The following is a 7,354-nucleotide window of genomic DNA, read 5'->3' on the forward strand; positions in this document are numbered from 1 at the left end:
ATAAACTTCTATTTTAACATGAACGATTTATCGTATTTAATCTCTAAATCAATGAAAATAATGATTTTAAAATCAAAAGAAATATTAAATCAAAGTAAATTATTTTGATACAAGATAAAATATTATGTTAAAATACATACGAATCAATATTAATTTAGAAATTGATAAGAAAACTAAATATATATATATATGTATATATGCATACCATGTATATATTTATATATATATATATGTATGTATTTATAACGATTTATTTGTGTGTATATATATGTTTATCAGTACGTACATATAGATTTTATTTTTTATTTTTTATAAATAGATTTATATACATTATTTTTATATTTTAGCTAAATAGCCAACAAAACTTTGTACTTTTATTTTGTCTTAATTTAAACCCTATATTTATTTTTAATCCTAAAAAACTCTATATTTTTAGATTATCTCCAAAAAACTATGCATTTTGTATATTATAGAAATTTAAACCATGTAATTATTTTTTATCTTGAAAACCATATGTTTTTAAATTCACTAAAAAAACATGTACTTTGCATATTATGACAATTTAAACCTTATATTTTTTTTATCTTGAAATATTTAATACATAGTCCCGAATTTGAGTAAATACAGAAACCTATTATATTATTGATTTTTCTCCATGTGACACATCCTGTTCATGGGAAACGAGATATGAGTGTCATATTATTTTCGTCCATATATGCAAAATACAAGAATTTTATAGAGATAATCTAATTGTACATGGTTTTGTAGGTTAAAAATGACTAAGATTTCAATTGGCATAATATGAAAAGTATAAATTTTTTGGGAGACAATCTGATTGTACATGAGTTTTTAAGATAAAAAAATAAATATAAAATTTAAATTGCCATAATATGTAAAGTATAAGGTTTTTTTGGATATAATCTAAAAATACAGAGTTTTTTAGGATAAAAAATAAGTATAGGGTTTAAATTACCATAATATACAAAGTACATGATTTTTTTAGAGATAGTCTAAAAGTACATAGGTTTTTAGAATAAAAAAAGTATAGGACTTAAACTGAGACAAAATGAAAGTATAAAGTTTTTTTTGGCCATTTACTCTTATATTTTTAAATTGAGATTTTTCTATGGACAATGATAGTATGTTATTTTTTAAAATATAACAGTGATATATAATCAAATCCGTTAAGTAATTAACATTGTTGGAATGAATGTAGGTTTTAATGTCATACCTAAATACACTCAAATCTAAGTGAAATGTGGATTTTAGTCCATTCAAAAAATAATTAGTGAGTTGGTTTCTTAGTGGGAATAGAGTTAACTTAGAGGTCGCTAAGTGGAACCACCACGCATGCCCCTAATTTGTGAACACTCAATTTTAAATTTAAAACTAAAAGATTAATCTAATAACAAAACTAAAAATATTAAATTTGATTAAGTATGTTTACCATCATTGCTATTGTTATCGATAAAAAATTCATAACAAGTATATAAATTTAATTATTCTCCTAATAAAAGATCACTATAATATTTAATAATATCATTTTTATTATTACCTTATAATTAAACTAATTTTTTTTAGAGAATAGATAAAATAAAATAAAAAGATAATACATATCATTAATATCGATTTTATACTTTGTACAATGATAATCATATTTTGGTACACCTATACTCTTTAAGATATTATTTCGTAATTTAATCTTATAAATATATATTTTCTAAATCAAATAAATATGTATATCATTTATATTAAATTCATATCAAATAAATGTTATAATAAAGATTATAATAACCCGCGCAACGCGCGGGTCTTTATCTAGTTCATATATAAATAAAGAAACATATAAATGAACCGGCTATCGAGCCTAGATATTAATACAAAAGAAGGATTCCATATTTTGAATCGACCTTGCGCCTTTTGGTGGTGAATTCTGAAATTTCATCGTCTTTGTATAAAATTTAATTAAGACAATTGTAATATGGATTATAACATTTTATTTAATTTTGAAAACAGTGGGACAAAGAGTCAATAGTGAAACATATAGTTTAAGCCCATTTCAGGAAACCATGATAAATTCTTATATTTTTTTATTTCTCTCGTTTTTTACTATCGTCTCATATTTATGATCCACTACGCTTCAACACAATAGATTCAAAGAATATTATTTTTTAAAGTTGTTATAAAAAACAAAATTCAATAATTAAGAAGTAAGAATATTATTGAAATAACATAAAATATAATTGCTATATTTTCGTATTGGAAACATAAACTTCTATTCATTGTAGTATGTCAATTCCTAAGGCAGACGTTTACAGGTCCCTTCGGCGCAGTTCTTGACACAACCCTCTATTTTTGTAGAATCTGCATCAATTTCAAGTATATATATATCATATTTACAGTTAAATTACTTTGACAATTACTCCATTAATATTTTCTAATTTTGGGATTCTTTTTTTAAGTTTTTCTATCATTAAAAACTAAAATGGATAAAATTAATGACGAATCTAGAGATATATGATTAAACACAACAAAAATACCAATACTAATAAGTTAGAAAAAAAAATAGATTACTATTACTTTAGTTTTTCTTAAGAGCAAGTACATGAAATTATTAATACTATTTTCATTAAATTTATATAAATTATTTTAAATAATTAGCACTGATTTTACAGGTAAGGGTAAGACAAGTAATTTGTGGTCCATTAGATAGAACGGAACTGCATAGATAGATTTAAAAAATAATTATATTTGAATTGAATCTGATATAAAAATCAAATAGTATATTTTTTAAATTGATATGAATGAAAATGAAAAAAAAAATCGAAAAATGTTTTAATGAATATTTTTTAACGGTAAAAACTAAGGGATTAAATGGATGGAGTTTTAAACACCAAAAATCTTGACAACCAAAATTTTGTAGATTTAGTTTCCGTCGATATTCGGAAACTAATTTAATAAAAAATCAACTAAAAACTAAAATTTTTATTTTTTTAAAGTTTTACAAATACTCAATAAACCAAAAAATTTATCTAAAAACTCAAAACTAAAACAAAAAAAAAACTAAACATAAAATTATCACCATTCATAACATAAATTTAAATTGAAGATAAATAAAATCCGAACCGAATTTAACCGAATTCGATACAAAAAACGAAAGGGGTATAGTTATTCTAAAACAAAAAAATCTCAGATCAGAAAACCGAAACCCGAAATAATCATCTAATCCAATCTAATAGTACCCGTGACACGTGATTCGTCCATGCATATAAAGCGTACATCTCTTTCGAATAGAGTTAGTCGAAAGATGAAAATTTACCGGCAAAAGAAGCACCGCAAGAAGCCATCGCACAACCAAGATCGCAATTCCCGAACTGATCGAATCGACCTCCAACGGCGGAACTCAGAGAAGCAGCTGAAACGACGTCGTTTTTGCGGACCACGCCGTCTACCCTGACTGCACATTTGAATATACATTTCAATCCACATGCCAGTGATACATGATGGGAGCAGGCGTTAAAACAAGCAAGGTAGCAATCGCCCCAATCTGCTGCAGTTTCTTCTATTAAAACACCCATCAAAATAAACCCTAAAATTGTCAATGTTGCCGTTTTCTTCTCCATTCTCTCACTTGTTTTTTAGTCTTCTTTAGCCTTTGTTTTGCAGTTTTATGTTTTACTTGTAGGCATATCGTAAAGCTTATATGTATATATATATATATATATTGTTGGAGTTTTTTTTTAATTAAATGAAAGGAGATATTTTTGTATGTTATTCTCCACATCTATATTCTAAAACTTAAAAAATATTTATGACTTTTGGGAGTTTTACAATTTTTCAATCCTATAAATAAGAGGCTTTGTTTTCATTTTTATACACAACATGAACATCAAGGAAAACACAAAACAAAAACAAAAGCTTTTGCAAAAGAAAGAAAAGTATTTTTTTCTCTTTGTGATTCAAACCGTTCTTTGAGTTCGACAAGGCACCGGAATTTGAAGTACCACTGTTCCGGTGAGGTACGTCCGTCCTATCCTGTGAGGATATATTCCATTAACCGTAGATACCGTGCGGGGAATAATTTTCTTAAGGAGACACGGTTCACCGTGAGTTCGGATTTGGTTTTCCGGTTTTAAAAAATCATATAGATTTAATGATATTGGTTTGATCATAACTTTCTGTACTGTTATCGGAATTGCATGTTCTTGATATCATTTCGTAGATATCGAAATTATTTTTCTAATGGTGTATAGCATGCATGATTTGATTGTATGTCCTGAAAGTTATTAAACTCGAAAGTCTTGGTATAAAATTGAAAGTTAACCATGCATGAATATGAGACATATAAAGTACCACACCCATTATATATATATATATATATATATATGTGTGTGTACGTGTGTGTATAACCATATGTGTTTGTCATCGAATCTATCCTAAAAATGGACAATTGAAGATTCAAACTGAATAGGAAAGCCAATGTGTATATCTTAGGAATATATAACATATTAACAATCTAAGTCTGGTGAATGTTTTAATTAATACAACCTTGAAAAGAAAAATAAAGTCATTTTGAACTCCTATACGGTTATACCCTTATAAAATGGGAAAATGGAATAAAAAGTGCAAAAAAAAAATTAAACTTGACGAATTAATACCTAAATTAACATTTTTGTCAAAAAAAAATAATACTTCAACTGCTATATTTTTTTAGATAAAAGTAGTATAGTTGTAGATTTTTTTGATAAAAAATTTATTTTAGGTATTAATTTATCAAATTTGAAAAGTTTTGATTTTTTTATTCCATTTTCCCTTATAGAATAATCAATATACACATCTATATATAACCGAAGGTGTTTATGATTGAATCTATCAGACAAAGGAATAAGTGAAGATTTACTTACTTGCAAATAAAAACATGCATATCTTCCCTTCTTTAGGACAAATAAAAAGTCACAAAATCTGAACAATTTAGGTCTTATATACAAGTGTAGTAATCAAATACAATCCCATATAATCATCTCTATCTAATAGTAAATAGTGATTATGTAACTGAGTATCATGTATCAAGTTCTAGATTAATCTCGGAATTGGGTATCTATCTAAATTCTCTCATGCATATACACTATGTCTAGACACATTAATCAATTTCTTCTCTTTTATTTTAAAATTGGTTATAAAAATGAAAATTTTAATAATAAGGAATTGAGAATGTTATTGAAATGAAATAAAAAACATTTGTTTTATTTTTATATTGGAAACATAATTTTCATCGATTGTTTTATGTTAATTATTGACGTAGACGTTTACAAACACCATCCGCACACCTCTCCATTTTTGTAGAATCTGCATCAATTACTTTAAGAATTAGTCCACCAGTATTTTTATATTTCGTGATTCTTTTTTTTTTCTACCACTAAATATCAAAATGGATAAAATTAAATATGGATCTAGAAATATATATTACTAATTCAGCAAAAAACACTAATCATAAATTGAAAAAAATAGATGTTATTAATTAGTTTAGTTTACGGACATGAAATTAATAATACTTATTTTGTATTAAAATTTATACAAAATAGTTTAATAATTGACACTGATTTCAGAGGTAGGATAGTTAGTTATTTATGTTCTATTAGATAAAACCGAACTGAACATATCTGATTTGAATAATACATAGCTATATATATTTCTTTTGAATTGAGTCTAATATAAAAACCAAATGTTATAATTATTTTTTAATTGATATGATCCAAAATGTAAAAATAATCGAAAAATGTTTTTTAATGAATATTTTTAACGGTATAAACCGAATCTAAATCAAAATACATAGAAACCGAAACGAATTTAACCGAATCCAACTACGAAAAGTGAAGAGTTAAAATTTTTCTAAAACCAAAAATCTCAGATCAGAAAATAAACGAATCAACCCAAAACCGAAACCCTAAATAATCATCCTATCTAACAGTTCCGGTACGTTGGCACGTGATTCGCCCGTGCATATAAAAACGCAAACATCTCTTTCGAAAGGATTATAAAACGGCGAAAGAGGGTTTGGAACACCGACCTTCGACAGCGGGAACCGAAGCGACGTCGTTTTGGAGGCCGAACTTTGCTTTATTGAACGTACATTCGAATAGGCAAAAGGCTGCACATGTTAATTCTTGTTCACGGAGTCTGCATTTGGGATAACACTCGTGGTAGCATTGGCTGAAATCTGCCGCAGTTTCTTGTATCAAAACACCCATCAAAACAAACCCTAAAATTGCCAATGCTGCGGTTTTCTTCTCCATATTCCTTCGCTTGTTTTTTTGAGCTTTTCTCTTGCCTTTGTTTTGCTTCAGTCTTTGTTTCTTCATCTACACATACTGTGAAGCTTGTATGTGTGTGTGTGTGTGTATAACCGTAGGTGTTTGTTGTTGAAGTCATAATGGAACCTTAAATAAATAAAATAAAAGTCATAATGGAACTGCGATACGTTATAGATAATAGAATAAAAAAACGCAAAATTTTCAAACTTAACAAATTAATGCCTAAATTATAATTTTTGTAAAAAATAATTCTTCAATTACTATATATTTTTTTAGATAAAACGTCATAGTTGAAGGTTTTTTTTAATAAAAATTTTAGTTTAGATATATGTTTAGATATTTTATTCCATTTTTCCTTTGACATATATATATATATATATATATATATATATATATATATATATATAACCGAAGGTGTTTAACCTTGAATCCATCCGACAAAAGAATAGTTGAAGATTTAGACTCGCAAATAAAACGTGTCTAGCTTCTCTGCTTTAGGACATGATAAAATTTGAACAATTTAAGTCTTATAAATGAAGTAATTAAATACAGCCTTAAATAAGAAAATAAAATCATAGCGAACTCCTATACAATTATAATAAATAGATAATTATTGTCAATATGAGTGTATTATTCCCATGAAAATGAGTTTTTAAAATGATTTATAAAAAAGATTTTTTGGACCATATTGTGCTCGGAAAAAGATTGTAATTTTTTAAACGATATCTTAGTTTTTTTACATGCTAAAAGAATATTAACTAATTTTTCTCGTGAAAATTTATTTTAAAAATTGTTCTATTTTCACTTAATTAAGTATTTTAAAATAATTATTTAATTATTATCGTGAAAAAAGTTCACTTTTTTATTTTGTAACCCAATCAGTGAGACATATAGCTTGAGCCCATTCTAGCAAACCATGATGTGAGCCGTGGCCCATTTAGTAGGTTTCTTAAAGACCCACAAAAATTGTACGGAAATTATATAAACAAATAAATGTGAAAAACAATAAACGAATAAAAAATCAGACACCTTCTCCGCTCTTC

Source organism: Tarenaya hassleriana, unplaced genomic scaffold (genome assembly GCF_000463585.1).
Source record: "Tarenaya hassleriana unplaced genomic scaffold, ASM46358v1 Cleome28, whole genome shotgun sequence".
Classification (NCBI taxonomy): domain Eukaryota; kingdom Viridiplantae; phylum Streptophyta; class Magnoliopsida; order Brassicales; family Cleomaceae; genus Tarenaya; species Tarenaya hassleriana.